We start from the raw sequence: 20,701 nt of genomic DNA, 5'->3' as shown, positions 1-20,701 counted from the left end.
AAAAAAAAAAAGAAAGCTAACCCAGCCCCATGGACTTTCACTTTTCACTAGTTCTTCCTAAGGCTGCTAAACTGACTAGACAATTATCTCCCATCAGGTTCCACCCTTGAAGGTCCTCCCGCTCTAAAACTACCATACTTGGAGCCAAGCCTCTGGCACTTACAGCCTAAGGAAACACATTCAAAGCACAAAATGCCAGTGGTTCAAGATCCATTCTAGTCCCCAAGGTCTGGTGTCTATCTGTGCATCATGTTGCTATGCGAGTGTGTCTTTTGGGCTCTGGCCTGGCCAGAGGGGCCAAAGAGTTGCAGCTCTTCAAGGGGCGGGGGGAGCAAGGCAGGCTGCTTAGCTTCTTCCATGATGCCTGCTGCCAAGGAGTTCATGGTAGGTAGGCGGTGGTGGGATGCAGCCGGTGGCTAAGAGCCAAAGTCGGGGCCACCAGGAAGTGGCTGCGGTAGGCTCAAGCAGCTTCGGGAGAGGATAATTTTCCCTTTTCAGATGTCTTTGGTGAAATAACGCACGCACTTTATTCCTTGTGGATAGGGTCTTGTATACATTTTGTGGTGAGTTGGAGTCTAAAGGCATACACTTTCTATTGGGTTGGTCTGAGAAGTTAGGGATGCCTCATTTGCATGTGGAGGGGCTTTGGGTGTTGTCCCTATGAGACTGATTGTCACAGTCCTCTCCATGTGATGTCATGGTCACATGTTACAGGACAGGAACCTGGTTGTGAGTAGATTTAAATATCTACTGTTCTCAATTATGAGAATTACCGGGGTTTCTGAATCTGCTCAACCTTACCAGGTTTTCTGTCTGATGGCATGGTTAACTGTCCTACAGACTAGGGTTTGCTTTTTGCTTCTGCTTCTGTTTGCTTTTTATTTTTTATTTATTTTTTAAATGTCATATCTTATTCTCTAGGGTCTGGTCCACTTTTTTTCTCCTTTGTTTGTTGTTAATTTTTCTTTGTCAAACATTAATTTATACTTTGTAATTTTATATGTGCATGGAATATATTTTGATCATATTCACTTCCATTCTCTTCTTTGTTGGTCTTTTGCTCCCATTGAACATGGAGAAGAGGCTGCAAGAATATAGGAAGTGGGGAGTGGGGAGGAATGCTGACCCGTCTGTGACATATGCTTCCTTCTCCTGGGGAGTGGTAGTGGCTCTGCTATATTCCTGGGACTTGGTAGGCAGGCTGGGACACCCCAGAGGCTTTGTCTCCACATGCACAGACTCTGGCTTTCTGATACAGATCCACCTTCACTTTATAAGGCCCCACCCCCCCCTCTCTCTCTCTCTCCCCTTCTTTTTTCCTTCTCTTCCCCAGTGTTGTGGTTTAGATACAAAGGCATGAATGTTGAAGACTCCACCCCCAGTTGGTAGATCCTACACAGATGACGGTGTTACGAGGACCTGTCCTTATGAATGGCTTAACCCACTGATGGCTTTTCCATTTGATGGAATTGTTGAGAGATGAAGCCCAGTTAGAGGGCATGACCTGGGAAGATAGACTTTGCTCTCAGCTACTTTATAGATCTCTACTTCCTGGCCACTATGAAGCTTGGTTTCATCACGTTTACCAGCCATGTTGTAACTCATCATGGTCCAGAAGCATAGAACCTAGGGACCTTGAATGCTCTGAAACCATCAGCCACAGTAACCCCTTTCATGACATCTTAGGGTTTTACTGCTGGGAGCAGACACCATGACCAAGGCAACTCTCATAAAGGGCAACATTTAATCGGGGCTGGCTCACAGGTTTAGAGGTTCAGTTGATTGTCATCAAGGTGGGAGCATGGCAGCATCCAGGCAGGCATGGTGCAGGAGGAGCTGAGAGTTCTACATCTTCATTTGAAGGCTGCTAGTGGATACTGACTTCCAGGTAGCTAGGATGGGGGTCTTAAAGCCCACACCCAGAGTGACACACCTACTCCAACAGGGCTACACCTTCCAACAGTGCCACTCCCTGGGCAGAGCATACACAAATCGTTACACCATTTTTCAACTGAATGAGGTATCTGGCCAACGGCCATCTTTGAGAAGGGAAGCTGGTAGCAGCGGTTTCCAATGACACCCCCCTTCCAATCCATGATGCCCTATGGTGTTTCTGCCTCTTCAGTCTTCACTAAGCTCAGGTGTGTGCTGAGTAGGCCTCCCACTGAGTGGCACCATGTGGTCATGGAAATCTTGGCTCCTGTTGCATGCCTTGTGAGGCTTTAACATATTCCAATTTATGTTCTCCCTCCCCACTTGCTGAGCCCCGGGTTACCCTGAGTTGACTTCAGCCAGCCAGACACCAGGAAGGACTTGAGAATTCTATTCTGCTGCAAAGTGCAGAGACCTGGCTCTTTAAGTATGGAAGAAAGATGTCAGGAAGAAAAGGTAGCTCCTGATCTGGAATCATCTAGTCCATGGCCAAGAGGGAGCCAGTCCTCTGAGCCTATCTGAGGACATGTGTACAGTTGCTGGCCCCCTGTTAGTCCCCATGCAAGCATCAGGGAGCAGAGAAGGACAAAGTGGGTGTCACGATTAGCCTTTTCAACTTGACATAAGCATAGGCTTACCTGGGAAAAGAGTCCCAAAGAGGAATTGTCTACAGTGGGTTGGTTCATGGACATGTTTGTGGGGATTGCTATAATTAAATAAATAGATATAGGAAGACTTGGTCCATCATAGTTAGGGAAAGGTTCTACCCATGGTTAGTTGTAATTGTCAACTTGACCACAATCTAGATTTATCTGAGAAGAGAGCCTCAATGAGGGGCACAGCCCACTGTGGGTGGCATCATTCCCTGGGCTTGGGTTCGGAACGATGAAATGAAGCTGAGCACTAGCAATCGTGAGTACTTTAATTCTCTCTGCTCTTGGTAGTGGATGTGGTGTGACCGATTGTCTCAAGCTCCTGCTACCATGTGTGACTTCTCCACAGTGATGGACCTTGAGTTTTGAGCTAAAATAAAACCTTATTCCCCAACTCAGGATATTTTATCACAGTAACAGAAACAAACCAGACCGCAGAGGCTTCCAGAATGATATCCAACAAAGCTCTGGCTCCTCTTCTCCCCATTCCTGATGCTCACTTGCCTGTTTGTCCAGGGCCCAGTCAGTCAGGCTTTGGAGACTGCCTGAGCTCCACCTTCCTGTACCTGGCTCTCTGGACATAGCTCAGTTGTCTTGGCTGACCTTCTAGGCCCTGTGGACCCCACACTCCTGTCCAGTTCCTGTGTGTCTTAGTGTGTCTCAGTGTAGATTTGCCTGTCTGGGAGGTATATTCTAGAGCTCTAATCCATCAACTTCTTTGCAGCTCTGAGGGTAGGTGACAAGCAGGCAGGTAGGGAACAGTTTTTTTTTTTTTTTATGAACGGGGACTGCCCAGGACCACCCTGGGCCCTTCCTGGGATGGCCCACCTTTCAGGCTGGATTTCTGCTATTGAGTCCATTGAGAGTCAAGGAGGGGCTGCTGATGGCTCCCAGCACATCTCTCTTTGATACTGAACTATGACACCATAGAGATCTAGAGACATGTACCTTTGGGTTTCTACTGTCTTGTTAGCAAAACCAGCCATTCCTACTACAAAATAAAATGAACACCTCAGGGGTAGGACAAAGTGGGATCTGAAGGACAGGGCCCTGTTCTGGGACCTCCTCCCTCGTGACTGCTAATTTTAACATCACATTCACATCCAACAAAGACTCTGGCAGATTCGTGCAGCCCGACTGCAGAGGAGTGTTTTAAAGGGAGCAGCTTCCCTGGCCGTCCTTCTTTCTGGATCGCTGGTTTCCTCATCACCAGCGCTAACAGGCTGGTGCTGCCACGTCAGGCTCAATACATCACGGTTTAATCAGACGTGGCAGCTGCCGGGCAGCCAAGCCCAGTGACAGCTTGCAGCCGAAAAGGCTCTGATCCGACCAAAACATCTTAATGCTGCAAATGAGCCTCGGGCTGAGTCCACCTCAAACAGAAAGCCTGATGATAGGTTCCATCCTCCATGGACCCCTGATGGTACCTCTCTGTGTCCCGGAGACCACCATCTGGAGGTTAGATGCTTCTGCATGAGGCACAAAGAGCAGGTGTGTGTGTGTGTGTGTGTGTGTGTGTGTGTGTGTGTGTGTGTGTGTATGTGTGACAACAAAGCCCATGTCTCCACTGGATTTGGTGGATAGAGAAGGACACTGTTGCATGCCAGAGTTCTCCTCTGGAGATGCAAGCATAGACAGAGGGGGATAGTCAGGACATCCATCCTAGCTTTGTTCCTGTCTTAGGGTTTGACTGCTATGAACAGACACCATGACCAAGGCAACTCTTACAAGGACAACATTTAATTGGGACTGGCTTACAGGTTCAGAGTTCAGTCCATTATCATCAAGGTGGGAGCATGGCAGTGTCCAGGCAGGCATGGTGCAGGCAGGGCTGAGAGTGCTACATCTTCATCTGAAGGCTGCTAGTGGAAGAGTGACTCCCAGGCAGCTAGGATGAGGGTCTTAAAGCCCACACCCACTGTAATACACCTACTTCAACAAGGCCACACCTCCTAGTAGTGCCACACCCGGGCCAAGCATCTACAGACCATCATAGCTCCTGATTCATTTTCTATGCTCTAGCCCCTGCCCCAAAGCCAGACTCGGCTTCTGACCCTTTATTAGCAGCCCTATGACTCAGGGACTCCCAGTTGGCGTGATCTGGAAACATTATCTGGCTTGACTCTTTGCGGGGAAATTGCTCAATCGAGGACCCTCTGGCTGAAGCCTTACTTGAGTTTTGGATAAGAGTTTGTGGCAGGCAGAAAGCTCTGGCCCTGTGAAGTTTCTTTCTAGGGCTTCTGGGGGACCTTAGAGGTCTCACTGTGAGGCCTGCTGGATTAGTGGGGTCACGGCAATCTCAGGCAAAAATATCTTGACCGTACACACCTATTCTCCCCAACTCCCTCAATGCACCATATACGCCCAACTCCATATTCCTTTTTATAGCTCACTGTGTCCAATCAGTCCATCCGTAAGTGACTGGGTGTGGAGAAATCCATGGAGCATAGATAACCTTCCAGTGGACACCCTTCGCCGATAGGAAAAGTAACCCATAATAGTTATTAGGGCGGGGTGGCTCTCCTGATCCCTTCCCCATCCGTGCTGGAAATTTGGCTGGCTTGGTCTTGTGCAGTGGCCACAGTTGCTGAGTGTTCATACTCAGGAGCGCAGCAGCCACGTTGAATGCTGAGGACATTTCAAAGCACCTCTCCCCCAACCCCGTACCTCCTACATTTACATCCCTTTTGCCTCCTCTTCCACAATGCTCCCTGAGCCTTGTAGGGGAGGGTTCATAGTGATGTCTCATTTATCCCTATATGCTCACGATCGGTTATCCTTAGCGCTTTGAACAGTTATGAGCCTCTGCCTCAGCCATGACTCCATGTAAGAAGTTTTTCTGATGAAGGCTGAGAGCAGTAGAAGCCCATGGGTTTCAATATGAGTGTTTGAAGGCAGCTTCACAATATGGCCAGTTAGCAGAACAACAGTGCGGCAGGCTGGGTATTACCCTATGCATACTGTGTAGGTACAGTCCTCGAGAAGGCTCTGGCCTCCTGGCCTTCAGCTGTTTATAAGATCTCAGTGAATATAGGCCTCTGAATTGGGACCCTCCTCCACAGACAGCAGTCATGTGCACCCTGATGGGGGAGCCACAAAGTAAAAACTACTCTTGCCACTGGAAGAGGTGGCTGGGTTCCCATGGCTTTAGCTCTGGGACTCCATTCTCCCCCGACTCACTTGGGCCACACAGTCCCAAAACAGTCACCCTCCTGTCCACATAGCCACACACTCCCAGCTGCCATTGAGTCCACTGAGTCAAGGAGGGCTGCTGATGGCTCCTAGCACACCTCTGCTTGATACTGAACTATGACACCATAGAGAACTAGAGACATGTACCTTTGGGTTTCTACTGTCTTGTTAGCAAAACCAGCCATTCCAACTACAAAATAACATGAACACCTCAGGGGTAGGACGAAGTGGGATCTGAACGACAGGGCCCTGTTCTGGGACCTCCTCCCTCTCGACTTGTTCTCGTACCCACATGTCTCGTTAGGTATGGTTTTTCTCCTACAGAGGCTGGTATGGGATTTTTGTCTGGGGTTGCAGTGTTTGCCATGTCTGTGTGGGTGTTGGCAGAGTGGCCAGGCAATGTCATTGCACGCAGGCCTAATGAGGGCTCCGGATCTTGTTTTCTGTGCTGTTTTGAAGGATTTGATTAGAAAGACAGGGAACAAAATGAACTGGAAATACTGGGTTGTACTTGAAATAAAAATGTCCTGATAATTGCAGCATGTGTTTGAGCAGACCCCTCTGGGAATTCAAGCCTGTGCCACTCAGTACCATCTAGAGAGAGAACGTTGCTAATAACAAACCATGGCTCAGAGCTGGATAGGCCAAGGCACTGAGAATGTAACCAAGATCCCAAAATATGATGGGGGCTTGGCTCTGTCAAGTCTCTTCTGGGTGGGAGGGGCCTGACCCCAGTTTTCCTCCCATGATCATGGGGTCCAAGAGGGACCATTTACATGAACCAGTCCCTGTTCCTGGTTTATAGATCATGCTCCAGCTCAGGTAAAGAGTTCCTTGATTAGGCTGGGAAACAGCTTAGTGCCAGAGTATGTGTGGTGCCCATGCCAAATCCTGTGTTCTACCCAGTGTAGAGAGGGGCTTGAATGAGTAACGAACGAGCTCCATTTGGGGAGAGAAAGGTAAATGCCTTGTGGGTGACAGGTAATTGCTGCCAGGCCACACTGGGCCCCGAGGTTCCAGGATGTGGCTCCCCAGTTCACTGCTCTGCGAAACTTGAATGTGCATTGTAATGAAGAGTATGGGTTTAGCGTATTCCTCTTGTCTGGCATCGTCAAACTACAGAGAACCACAGCATTGGATTTGAAAACCCTATTATTCTTACAGTGTCCTTTCCAATATGGATGTCTGGGGCTGAGGCTGGTACCGGGCAGTTCTTACAGGTCAGGAAAGGGATACTTGTTAGGATCTAGATTCCTACCTCTTCCTATAGGGAGCTAGTCTGGGTGGTTTTTGAGCTGTTTCTCATCTGTTCAGTGATTTGAATCCACACCAGGGCCTTCGGCTGCTTTAACTTTCCTCTCCAGGCCTTCTGAATCCAAAGACTGGGCTGAAGCTAGCACAGCCCTGTGGTATAGGAATTGTCACCAGAGCGGGGTCTTTGGGAAGCTGCAACTGAGGCTCATGGCCTCTGTGGGTGGTGCTGCTTCCTGAGACAACTCTCCTAGCTGGGAGCAGTGCCAGGTCTCAGCCCCTTGGTGACCTATAGTGTCAACACTGAGGTTTAGGATACACTAAGTCCTCTTGGCTGTGAGTAGGTGTCCACATCATGTTGGGGACCAGCTCCTGAATGACAGCAGGTAGGCAGAGTCTACAGTCCAGGTTCACACGATCACTTCATCCGTCGCCTCAACCTGGAGCACGGAATGTCCATTCTGGGGTTAGCCTAGGGTTCCCAAGGTCACACCCGGGGCATCTGCCTGGTGAGGGTCCCTGGACTGTTTTTAGTCCTGAGCTAACTTGGAGTATCAGGCCACCCTTGGAGCTGGTGGACACTGGCTTGTCCCAGCTGAGCAATGCAAAGTTCAGAGAGTTCTGTCCCTGTCTGTACTTAGGTCCCTGAGTGTCTCTGGTACTTCCTCAAACAGCTCTCACAGGAGGGATTTGTAGGCAGACTTACCCATGTCACCTACTTCCAACATAAGGATGTATGACAGGAGTCTGGAGGGAGACTACCCCAGAACATGGGAGGTTGGGTGGCATGTCTCTTCTGAGGCCCACAGTAGAGGAAGAAGAATCAGAGGGCCTGCTTTGACCTCAGGGCTCAGCCCTCTCCTGGGGCCTCAGTGTGGGAAAAGTAGCTCTGGGTGCACAGGCTGTGGAGGTCACCATCACTGTCTACCCAAGGAAGTCAGTATTTCTCACAAGGCCCTGAATGTTCTGCTTTCAAGGCCTCTGGACATTTAACCCCACAGGTAAAAGACATCCATGGCTCTATCCCCATCCTGATGGCCTAGAGCATCCCTGATTGGGGTTATCCTAAGCTTTGTGCACACCCAAGGTGGGGAGATGGTGGAAACCTTGCTCCATCCTGGCCTTTCAACAGTCGGAATGTAGACAGTGGACAGTAAAGAGGACAGAGGGTGGACACGGGCCTCCTTGTTGAAACCTGCCATCCAGTGGTGTGACCACAGTCCTGTCTCCCCCCTGGTGACTGACTGTCTAAGCAAGGTGGGAAGGACTCCTGGTAGCCACAGCTAACTGACGCTGGCCACTATGCAGGGTCATTGGAGCAGCTCTGGCTGGTGCCTCCTAGAATCTCTGTGGACCGAAGTCCACCTGTTAAAACTTTAGGAGCCCTCTGCCTAGGTTTCACTCTCCATTGTCCCTGGAATAACTGTTAGGCACTGTCTGGGGTGCCAGCCTTGGGGGCTTTGGGGTGACCTGCTGAAGGGACATCTCAGTGTCCCCGGGTGAGGAGCAGGCTCCTTTTGTCATGGTGCCCAATTAAGTGAGATTGCTTTTCCTGCTCCTACTTAAAGTTCCCACGTGAATGCAAAGATTGTCAGCTCAGCATTCTCCCAGGATGGCAGCAATGGTTTCTGTCACTTCTGCTCCAGGGTTTTAAATTAAGCTGGCTAGGATAAGGGCATCTGCTCATTTATCCAGCCTGGGCTCTTCCTGAGACCCGAGCCTCCTAATGAGCGCTGGAGCTGACTTGGCAATTTCTTCCTACCTGTGGCTTAAAAATGACCTTATCGTGCTGCTGGCTGGGCAGCCCTCTCTGCCTGTAGACTCTGGCCTGCAGCCAGGGCTCTGCAGGTGCTGGCTGGCATTGTCCACCCAAAGATCTGTCACAGCCTTAGCCTCAATAACTAAGAATGCGGTCTTACTGGAAATTGGCACAGGTGTCATCAAGCTACAGATCTTGCGATGAGGTCACTCTGGATTAGGGGGCCCTGACTCTAACACTCAGTGAGGGATGTGGAGCAGAGGAAGAGGCCACATGGAGATGGAACCCAACAGACAAAAGAGGGTTGTCCCAGAGCTCTCAAAAAGGGCGTAGCTCTCCCCACATCCACTCCAGTCTTCTGGCCTCCACAGTAGGAAGGCGAGCTTCTGCAACCTCATGCACTCAGCCGAAGTCACTGTCCCTGTGTCCCTGTGGCTCCAGGACCCAAAGCCAGGCTGATTCTACTCTTTGAGGGTACACATTGATTCATGACGGGGCCACACCCATCAACACACTTTGGGGGCTCCTCCTTCCGGCCTCTGCCTACTGCTATACTCACCATCTTTCTGGCCACCTGCAGGAAGGGCAGGCTAGTTGGCCAAACAGAAGGACCTGCAGAGGTCTTCAGCCAGTGCCAGGAAGCCTTGGGAGTACTGGCCAGGCTGGGAGGCACATATGTTCTTCCACACAATTGATGACTTGGCAAGTGTTAATCACACCCTCATTTGCTCAAATGGCTATAATTTTGGACGTTTTACTTATTTAGATCATTCCACTTAAAATACCAGGGCTTCTAATTTTTTCTTTCTTTCTTTCTTTTTTTTCTTACCCTCAGAAAAAAACGTGTTTTTGAGAAGAGTTCATGGATATGACATGCCTTGAAAATGGCTTTCAAGGGTCTGATTTTTCCAGTACTTCCTTATGGTTTGAGCCAGCAGGCATGGCATTCAGGACACAGTGAGCCATTTGCAATTATAATAATTACAATATGTCTTGTTTCGTTATTAATTGGAAAAAGAAAACCCAGAAAAATATAAAATTGGCTAGATAAGAAATCTGATGTGTTCACCTCTGGTCTTTCCTTTCCATTCTCTTTTAAGACAAGCGTTCCCACATTCCTCTTCCTCTTCCTCCTTCTCTTCCCAATGTCTCTGGTTCCTACCTCAGAAGTGTTCACATTGTGTGTATGTGGCCAGTGATGATCAACCCACTCTTGTGTGAATGCTATTTAACAGGTGGCAGGTTGTTTCAAGGTCTCCAAAGACACCCGGCACGGGTCTAGCTTGACATGACACAATATAAACACTTGGGCATATTGCCCTTTGCGTTGGACAGTAGACGATTCTCTGTGCTCCTCTGCTGCACAAGGATCAGAGCAGTGGTTCTCAAGCTTCCTAATGCAACATTTCCTCAGGTTGTGGTGACCCTCAACCATACAATTAGTTTTGTTGCTACTCCATAACTGTCACTTTGCTGCTGTTATGAATTGTAGTGTAAATACCTGTGTCTTATGATGGTCTCAGGTGACCCCTGTAATCCCCCTGCCAAGGGGTCTTGACCACAGATTGAAAACCACTGAGTTCAAGTGTCAGTCTCTTAGAACTCACCTGTAAGGTCTCTGTGGGCAGAGTCTAGGCTGTCACAGTGTCTATAGATCCTGTTGAAATGAAGGTTATAATGGAGCAGAGCTGGTGGCGGGTGACAGAGGGATAAGGGTCCATCAGAGGGCGGAGGAGTATGCAGTCTAGCTGCTTCCCTAGATCTTCATTATCGCCCAGTCTTTCAAAGTGTTCCTTTGTCTTATTTTAATATTGGCTTTCTAACCTTTGATGTTAGAATGTTGCCCATCACAGACTGTGCATTGGTTCTATTGCTGAATTTCTTGCAACTGTATGTTAACATTTTTCAGCAAAATTGGGAGGCCCTTGGTTATCATGTGTGGGTCTGTCCATTGCCTCTCTCTGCTTTATCTGGAGTTATATGTTAAACCCCTGAAGACTATTTCACAGAACTCTCTAGCTCTGCCATTGTTATTATTACTACTGCTACTACTACTACTATTCAGTCTTTCCCTCTTTGTACTTTCTGATGAGCTGGACTCAGGTTCATGATTCTTTTCCTTGGCTGTCTGGAATAGCCCTTCTTTGTTACCATGGCTACCAGCTCTAGAGTACCCACTTGTCCTCATTTCCATGGTCCTTTCCCTGGGATGGTTCCCTCCACTTAACCATGCACACCTTATTTGTATTCTTTGCCTATATCCTAGATTAGTTTCTGAGCATATTTATAGCAGTTGCTTGGACATCATCTGCCATGTCTAATATTTGAGTCTAGCTGGTATCAGCTTATATCAATCTTGTTTTCTGAATTATGGTCAAACTTTCTTGTTTCTTTGCAAACCTGCCTTCTGGATTAAGAAGCAGGCTTTGCAGGCAGGAGGCTGCAGTACCTCCAGAGTTCCGTTTGCTTCTCTCAAGACTTTCTTTACTCTAATGTTTTCCTCGCAGCTCACAGGCATCTATGTCTCCTTGGTTTTGTGGCTTCTTGTAATGTGCTCTTCTCCCATGTTGGCCTCTTAAGTTTAATTTTAGGATCAACCAAAGCTGGAGGCAGAGATGGGCATTACTTAAGATCTGTGGCTTCTTTATGTCTAGAGCTTTCCCCACAGTCCCAGCTGTGGGCTCAGACACCCTCCAGCTGGCCACTTTCTGTGGCTTAGTGCTTGTTCTGGGGGGAATGCCTTCAGTCACAGTCAACAGAGATCCACAGAGCTGGCCAAACAGGACTTATCAGAGAGTGTTCCTCTGGCCTTATCAGAGCCCCTTGGCGTCTCCAGTGTGTGTGTGTGTGTGTGTGTGTGTGTGTGTGTGTGTGTGTGTGTGTGTCTGTGTGTGTGTTACAGCTGTGGCCATGGGCAGGGCAGCTTGCACTTCAGTGCTTGCTCTCTTGGGGCTCTTATACAACTCCCCCTCTGTATCCCTGGATGTTCTCCACCTTGGGTGCCAGAGTCTTGGTACTTCCAACCAGAAAGGCTGATCCTCCATTTCCTGCAGACAGAGCCGGGGTGGAGATGTCTGAGGAACTATAGGCCTGGACTTAGGCTTCCCATCCAGAGTTGCTTGAGCTTCCTCCTCCTGGAACCCCTGTGTGCTGAATATTTTCCTGAGTTTTCAGTGTTGTCTGATTGACTTTCCAGCTTCCATGGTTGTGATCTGTGGGCAGAGCCCTGGGGCCAGCTTGCCTTCTGCCATTATTTTAGATTTTTTTTTTTTTGGATTCTGGTTCAGTCGTGACTGGAGCCAGTCTAGGGTAGAAGTGCTGGCATCCGCCACAGTCTTGCCAGTGTGTGGCTTGCTAGTGTGTGGCTGTTAACCTCTGAGAACTGGCTTCTCCACTGAGGTGGGTAGTGCAGCCCTGCAGTGCGGTGGGTCAGTAGGAGAAGACAGTTTGCCCCGCGTTCTGTGGAACTCCTCCTGGAGTTGAGCCTTCTAAGCACATTTCCCATCAGATGCCTAAGACGACGCTGAGGAACCCGATTCTAGGATCACTATTATCCTGCAGTGGCATCCACTTAACACCAGGAGCCCTGGGCTTTTAGTTGAGTAAAGGCCAAACAATCAGAAGTCTGGACGGACAGCTCATTTATCAAGCGCAGACAAACGTGTCTCTGGCGCTCGGAGTGGGGGATGCGCGGTGAAAGGTTAGGGATGCGAAGAGCCAGATTCGTCTCAGCGGCGTGTGAAGATGCCTCAGAGCAGATGCTTCCATTTCCGCTCAGCGCAGTGGGCGGGGGCTTGTGATTTTCAGTGCTAATTACTCCATTTAGAAGTCTTGCCTGGGAGACACGGTCTTGCAGGGGTCAAAGCTGCCCTTTGCAGGAAATCTTCTCCGACTGTCTGTAAGAGCACAGAAAATGTCCCTGATGAGGCGAGGACGGTAAATTAACAGATAGCAGATCCCTTTCCAATAAACTCCAGTGAGTCCTATGCATTTTAATTAGCCCTCCTCCAGCGCAAGGCTGGGGGGAAGGGTAAGGCGATGTGCGGCGCCCCCTGGCGGTACCTGCAATAATGCCGGCGACGCTCCTTTTTGCTGTGACCTTTTTGACACTAAGACCAAGGGTCCTAGGCTGGGCAGGTCAGCATGATATCAAGGGTGCTGATAGGACACAGGGCAGGAACATTCCCACTGGAGCACGTGCATCCACAAGAGAAGATTGGCATCATAGTCAAGGCGCTCGGCTTAGTTCTTGAGTCACCATAGCTAAAGGAAATGAATTACTTTGTCCAGAAGTGTGGAAAACTCAGATGGGGTGAGGTGAAATACTGGCATCCTCATATCTACAAATGGGGGTTGGTTGCTGTTTCTGAGGATGAACCCAAACTCTGCAGGCACTGTTGTGTGGCCAGCGGTCTCTACACTGCCATGTAGAGGATGGGTTTGGGGGTCACAACTTGTTTCTGATCTCTGCATGGCTCAGTTATGTGGAGTCTGGGGTTTCCGCAGGTCTGTAAAGGGCTGATAAGATGTGTGCCCACAGTATATTCTTCCTCTGAGGCCCCGATTTGCTGATATATGAATGGCCGGCCATTCCTGGCATATTTAATCTTTCCTTGACCCAGCCATTAAGCAAGAGTCTATCCCTGACAAGAATCTCACACAGGTTTATTTGGGGCTTTGTTCCAGTGGCAAAGCTGGTAGTCCTCACACAGAAACAAGATTCAGTGCAGAAGACTCCAGATACCATTATATAGCAGAAGCCCATGCCCCTACCCCTTCCCTTTCTGGCCAGCGCCTGGGGCAACTATGTCAAGTGGTTGAGACTCACCCACCTCTTGCTCCTGAGATGGCAATCAAACCCTTTCCATTTTTTTGGTTTTTCTGTTTAAGAAGAAAGCATAGATTAATTAGGAGTTTCACTGGATAGTGAATAAATGTCAAACAGCTGTTAGAAGCATGTGGAAGACAGACTGCTCTTGTAAGGAAAATGAATTTATTTCTCATTATCAGACTTTAAAAATAGCCTAGGAAAATGAACCTAATGGGTGAGGTGAGGCTTTCTAGAAAGCCTAACCAGCTGCACCCCGACTGAAGGGCCACGCCCTATCCTTCCTGATGGCAGGGTTCCCTCACGATCCTCCAGTGTAGACTTCTCTCTGTCGGTACCACGAATGGGCATCCTCCAGACAGGGCGCTCGAATGAGCAGGGACGTACAGACTCTCATTGCTCAAGCCTTGGGATCTGCTGTGTGTGAGCCTCAGCATGGCCCTTAGTCCTGCTGGAGAGGTGGTGAGGCCCCAGCAGAAAGGGCTAGAGAGGTTTCTATGATGATAGACTCCATGGGACTGTGAAGGGCAGGAGACCAGAGTCTATCTGCTCTGGACCTGGTTCTGAGAGACAGTTGCCCCTCTGTGATTCAGGCATTGGCCACCATGGAGGAGGGAGAGTCCCTCTTAAACACCTGGAATGGTTTTGAGTTCCAGCTTTCCTTGGAAGTAGAGGGATGTAGCTTCAAAGACTAGGCAGTAGCTTGGTGGAAGCTATAAGAGGCCAAGTCTCTTGTGGGTGGGTACCTCTGGTCACCCTCACCTCAACATCCACAGTGGATCCTCTGTGGCTGACCACAGAGGGCACTTAGGGACAGGGAGCCCTGTGGAGAGTACGGTGCAGTGAGGGACATAATATCTAGTCCCAACCTTCCTTGTGGAGTTGGAGGCAATTCTACATGATCACATGTTTCCATCGGGGCTTGCAGAACCCATGTTAGGAAGCGCTAGAACACAGAGCGTTGTCTTAGCGACTCTTCTGTTCCTGTCAGACAAGGTACACTTGTCTCCTCATGGGTGAGTAGCTCTTTGTGTTGAGATGTCTTTCCTAGAACTCCATGGAGCCTTCTGAAGAGACTATGAATGATTCATAGGCTGTTACCTATGGTCCTTCAACACTTGCATCCACAGCTCATCCCCATTTGATAGGGGATGAGCTCCTACACAGCTCAGTGTAGGCCCCACTTATCCCCAGCTCTGGCCTATTCCCATTTGCATAGACAACTGCAGCTAGGACCTAGAAGGCTGGCCTCACTCTTGTTACAAGAGCTCTTTCACTAGTGAGATGCAAACCTATCCACTTCTTACGGGGGCTCTGATGATGAACCAATTGTTAAGTCATCCCGAGGAATGAGTGAGTTTATTGGGTTTACTTATAGACCATGGGGAGGGGTTACTTACAGAAGTATGGGTGACCCCAAAGTACTGCACCACTGAAAAGTTTCTCCCCAGTTGTTACAGTTTGTATATGCTCAGCCCAGGGAGTGTGGCCCCGTTGGACGTGTGGTCTTGGTGGAGGTGTGTCACTGTGGGTGTGGGCTTTAAGACTCTCATCCTAGCTGCCTGGAAGCCAGTCTTCTGCTAGCAGCCTCCAGAAGAAGATGTAGAACTCTCAGCTCCTCCTGCACCATGCCTGCAGCATGGATGCTGCCATGTTCCTGCTGTGATGACAAATAATGGTCTAAACTTCTGACCCTGTAAGCCAGCCCCAATTAAATTAGATGACTCCTTGTAAGAGTTGCTTTGGTCATAGTGCCTCTTCACGGCAGTAAAACCCTAACTAAGATACTAGTATAGATGACAACTTCCCCACAGAGGCGCAGATGGAGTCCTCCCCTTCAGTTAACTTTCTGCATTTGTGGTGGTTTGAATGAGAATGGCCCCAAAGGCCCATAGATTTGAATGTCTAGCCACCAGGGAGTGGAACTATTTAAAAGAACTATAGGAGGTGTGGCCTTATTGGAGGAAGTGTGTCTCAGCAGGTGGGTTTTGAAGTTTCAGAAGCCCATGCTAGGTCCAGACACTCTCTCTGCACATGGATCAAGATGTAGAACTCTCAGCTACTTGTTCAGCGCCATGTCTGCCTGCATGCCACCATGCTCCCCACCATGATAATAGACTAATCAACCTTTGAAACTGTAACCAAGGCCCCAATTAAATGCTGTCTTTTACAAGAGTTGCCTTGGTCATGGTCACAGGAACGGAAGAGTCGCTAACACAACGCTCTGTGTTCTAGCGCTTCCTAAGACCATGGGACCAGCCATGAGGGCAGACTTTACATATGGTTGGCTGGGAGGCAGGAGGGAATCTTGAGTGAGGCTCCCATGACCCCTCCCACCTCTCCCTTCTCTGAGGAAATGGCAATAGTCAATAGGTCCAGTCTTGGGAGTCTTTTGGGAGTCACCACACTATTCCAATCACGATGGTGGCTGATATGTCTGGAGGATAGCCCTCAACTGTGATGGGAGGATCATGGTTGCCCGGGCTATCTTCCTTGTGTTGCCCCTCACTGTGCCTTTGTTTAGCTATCCCAAAGCAGAGTGCGCTCACAATGCCACATATTACTTGTATAAACTGATGACATGGCCACTCCATGGTATGGTTTAAGGGAAAGTTGATGAGGGATAGAACAGCTGGAGGCATCTGGAAGAGTCCAGAGCAGAGAGAGAGAGCGAAAGTAATAGATTGAGCATAGCTAGCAGATTGGGCTTGGGCATGAGATGAGGGGAGAGACACACACACATACACACACACACACACACACACACAGAGAGAGAGAGAGAGAGAGAGAGAGAGAGAGAGAGAGAGAGAGACAGAGAGACAGACAGAGACAGAGACAGAGACAGACAGAGAGAGACAGAGAGACAGAGAGACAGAGGCAGAGATAGAGAGAGATAGACAGAGAGAGGGAGAGAGAGACACAGAGACACAGAGAAAGACAAAGACAGACAGACTCACAGAGAGATAAAGATACACACACACACAGATAAAGAGAGGCAGAGAGACAGAGAGACAGAGAGACAGAGAGGGGAAGAGAAAGAGAGGACTAAGAGGGGAGCAGTAGATACTAAGAGGTATGGGTAAAAGAGGGAGCACAGCTGAGGGAGCACTGATGGGTGAGCACAGCTGAGGGAGCACTGATGAAATATCAGGATTATAAAGACAATGAGAAGCTGCGGGGAGGAAATACCATGAGCTGGAAAGAGTTTAGCTGGGAGAAGAGCCAGGATGCCAGCATGGATTCTGAAATGTGTAACAGGTACTTGGGATGCTGAGGGATCCTGGAGGCCAGCATGGACTTTGGTATGCTAATAGGCACCACAGATAGCTGTTGGTCCTTTCTGCCAGTGTTAAGGAAATGGCTCCTTTGGTAGAGGGGAACCTGCTTCCCCCCACCCCCTGGGAAATGCTGTTTTTTTTCCTAATCACCAGGATTTGGACCTGACATTACTGAGCTGGGGTGGTAACCACAGGGACTCCTACCCCAGCATACCATTTACTACATACTAAGCAGCCTCGTCTCCCTGATGTACCAACTCTGCCCTCAGCTATGCTGTCCAGGGACTGTGCCCACTCCCTTCCTGTCTGAGGTCAGAGCCTCTGAAATGATAATGTTTGGATATATGAAGCTAAATGAGATGTGTAATTGATGTGGATCTTCTGCTCCACATTGCTCCTTGGGAACACCTAACTAAAAGCCTACCAAGGGTATTTCACTCTGACTCGACTCTCTGTGTTTATGGACCTCAGCCAATGTACTCCCAACAAAGCATCCGCTTATAGGTGTTTGCAGGAGAGAAAGGCCTTTTCTTCCTTGCTCAATTCATCATCAAACTCTTTGCTCCTTGCTTTTGAGAGGAGCCTGCCAGCTTATTCCTTTCCTAGCCAGTGGCTGTGAGCGGGGTAGACACAAGCTGAGCCCCACATAGGTACCCTCTGACCCTTCTCTCAAAGGATCACATTAGTGACATTGCCTGAGGATAGTGGGATCTTCTCATTCCTTCCTCACAGGCTCAGCCATGCAGGCCACTGTACTGTCAGTGGTGGAGGACCACAGAGTCTCTGGGCCCCTGATGACAAGGCTGAGGAGGCAACTGGAGGCCCACAGAGCTAGGATTTGGAACAGGGTAGTAAGAAGGCATTAGTGCCATGGGGCCGTGTGGAACTGGGGAAGGACTCCATTTAACCGTTCCCTGTGGATGGGATGTGGCCTGACAAGGCCATTACTTACCTAGAAATGGTCCATGGTCAGCCAAGAAGCCACTGAGGCCTCCGAGACCTTGGGTTGGTGTTGCCTCTGGAAAGGAATGTAAAGTTTGCTCAGAACCTGACTCTGGGGAGAGAGAGACCCTGGGAGTTTGTGCAGAGGCACAAGTGAGCCACAAGGGGTCATGGGCTGTCTCAGCAATGATACTCCTGCAGGTCCACCGACATTACCTGGGATCAGATCCCATCATGGATCCACGACTATGATGCATGTACCATGGGGCGTTCTTGCTCAGAGTGCTCAAACACACGATGCCAGAGGTGAATGGGTGGGAATTTGGTAAATCATCCATAGGAAATTTTGAATGATGGCCCAGAATGTGGATGGGTTCAACAAAGGATCTGAGCTCATCTGGCCTTGGATGAGAGACTGAAATAACGGCTCAGAGCCCACACCTGACTGAAAGCTACGAATGAAGAGCTGAGCACATAAAAAAACCCAATTCTGTTGGAGGAAAGAGGAGCTGATTTGTGTGAGAAAGGCCTCGCGTGACAGACTGTGTTCAACACCGCACGAGGAAAGCAGCAAATGCATTAAAATACACTAGACACAAACGACACCAGCGGGAAGCCAGTGTCAACCAAGAGGAAGGGCTTGGAATAGGTGAGCATGCTCAGAGGCTGGGGCGCATCTCCAGCATTGAATTGCATAACTGACGGAAAAAAGAAACAAGATGGAAGAAACATTGACTGAATGAACGAGAAATTAACCTCCGGAGTTTAGGAAGCAAACCTAATTCATAAAACAATGACGTCATAAGAGCGAGGGTAAATCACACAAAATGGTGGAACCCAGCAAGGCAGGCCTCGGAAGGAACGGAAATCAAGACCGGGGGTTTTGCTCCTTAGTCTCTTGTCAGAAACGTTAAACATTTTGGAAAGCTTGTTTCTTTTTGGTGTTGGCAAGGACTAGCATTGGAGCAGGGAGGGGGAATAATCTCAGCAGGACAGGGTACAGGCCAGCTGCAAATGGCAAAGGAGTTTATATCCAACATCATACCACATTGACATAGAATGTACACAACAAAATGAGAATTTCTAGCTTAAAAAATCCACAAAACCTTGAGAATATAATCTGCTGAAGCAAAGATCAGGTTTATGAAGGCATATGTGTATGAAATAGGAGCTGATGTCGTGTGCGGATGCCTGTGTCTGTGTTTGTAAATCCAAATAACATCACCAGACCATCTGCTGTGCCTGCGCAGTTATGTGTTCACCAGTAGAGGGCACTGTTCAGTTTGCAATTTACCCACGAGAAGTTCCCAGCTTCAATCCAGATCCACTCCTGGTAGCATCTGGAGACCCAGGATTACAAATGAGACTCATTTGTACAAAATATCGGGTGAAGCTGCAATGTCCTGTGTAGTGTGGTGACATTTGCATAACATTTAAAAACATGCAAACACAGCAAGTTTTCAGGCACAGACATGAAGAGAAATCTATTGAAGTTTGTGGCTGCTGCAGCAGCTGGTGGTGGTGATGGTGATGAGTGTGTGTGTGTGTGTATGCATGTGTTGTATGTGTATGTGAGTGTTGTGGTATATGTGTGTGTGTGTGTGTGTGTGTGTGAGTGTATGTGTACTTTTAAGTTTACTGGGTCCCCTGATCTTTCATGGAGTCCTCACAACCTCTGACTTGGTCCTCAATGGCAGCCAGTATAAAAAATAAGTTTGGTGAGCAAACTGTAAGGCTCACAGATTTGCCACAGAAACTGAAGAACACTAGGGAAACTGACAGGATCCATGGTGGTACCTGCCCAAGATATCTTTCCAGAAGGTCTCCATGGCTGCCTGCCTCCGCAAGGTTCTCAAGGTGTGAGGCTCCACCAAGCTGGCACCCTCACTTCCAGGCCTGCCTGACTCTAGTGATGCTCACTCACTGCCTGTGATTTCTGGAGGTGTGAAGCCTTCTCTTAGATGTAGAGTCAATGTCCCAGACGGGGCCTTTCATGCACCAAGATGGCGTGGGACAGGTAAAGAGGGGTCTCAGGTGACATGGCTCATGGGTGGAATCTTGACATTCAGGTGAGGGTGGGCTTGCTTGTTTCCTTTGGTTTTGGAGAAGAGCAGGCTCTGCTTCCACCTTGGAGATGTCTTCCTGTGGTGTGATGTGTGGATGCTGTGCCGTGTGGAGAGAGTAATGAGATGCTCCCCAAGCGCCCATTCTGCAACCTTGCACCAGCCCTTGGGAGCAGGGACCCTTCAGACCCAGGGGACCAAGAACATGCAATTGCCATGGTGTTGGTCTAGGAAGTGGTCCCAGCCCTTGACTCACATTCCCAGTTCCAGCCACTGGCTTGCCTTTATCCATGGTCAGGAACGCAGTGTATGCAGCCCGCTTATGATCCCACGGGCCATCGCTTCTGTCTAATGAAGTTGTTGAACTCATTAGGGATATAGCAGTCATGCTGTCTCTCTCCTGAGTCTCACCATGGAACTTTTTTGGTGTGTGTGTGTGTGAGTGTGTGTGTGTGTGTGTGTCTGTTTGCTGTGTATATATGTAGAGGGCAGTCATGCATGCAGGGAACAATAGTCCAGGTTGGTCTCCAACTTGCCATGTTTCTGAGGATGGCTTTGAATTCCTGATCCTTCTGCATCCACGTCTGGAATGCTGGGATTACAAGGCTGTGCCACTTACTAGGATTCACTGTCAACTTCTTCAAGCCCAGGGTGTAGGTTAGTGGAGACCAAGACTGCACACAAGTGTTGATTCCTGCACTGCCTACTCTCCATCTGTAGACCTCTCCCTGCTCACCCTTCCCTTGTGGAGTGCAGCATCTGCCCATCCCCTACCTGAGGGATGGGTGTATCTGCGCCTCTTT

The 20,701-nt window shown here is 49.0% G+C and overlaps 1 long non-coding RNA gene across 2 annotated transcripts in view; it reads left to right on the top strand.

The window, feature by feature from the left end:
* LOC116081740 overlaps positions 1-20,701 on the top strand; it is a 103,698-nt gene that overhangs the window by 19,394 nt on the left and 63,603 nt on the right. The window contains exon 2 of one of the 2 annotated variants that reach the window (XR_004114988.1): positions 9,623-9,744. The exons of the other annotated variant lie outside the window; for it this stretch is intronic. This is a non-coding gene — a long non-coding RNA (uncharacterized LOC116081740). The remainder of the gene's footprint in view (positions 1-9,622; positions 9,745-20,701) is intronic. 2 annotated transcript variants of the gene reach the window in all.

This window comes from Mastomys coucha, unplaced genomic scaffold (assembly GCF_008632895.1).
Source record: "Mastomys coucha isolate ucsf_1 unplaced genomic scaffold, UCSF_Mcou_1 pScaffold11, whole genome shotgun sequence".
NCBI classification, from domain to species: domain Eukaryota; kingdom Metazoa; phylum Chordata; class Mammalia; order Rodentia; family Muridae; genus Mastomys; species Mastomys coucha.
Note: the sequence above shows the minus strand (reverse complement) of the source record. Positions and strands in the feature narration are given on the sequence as shown.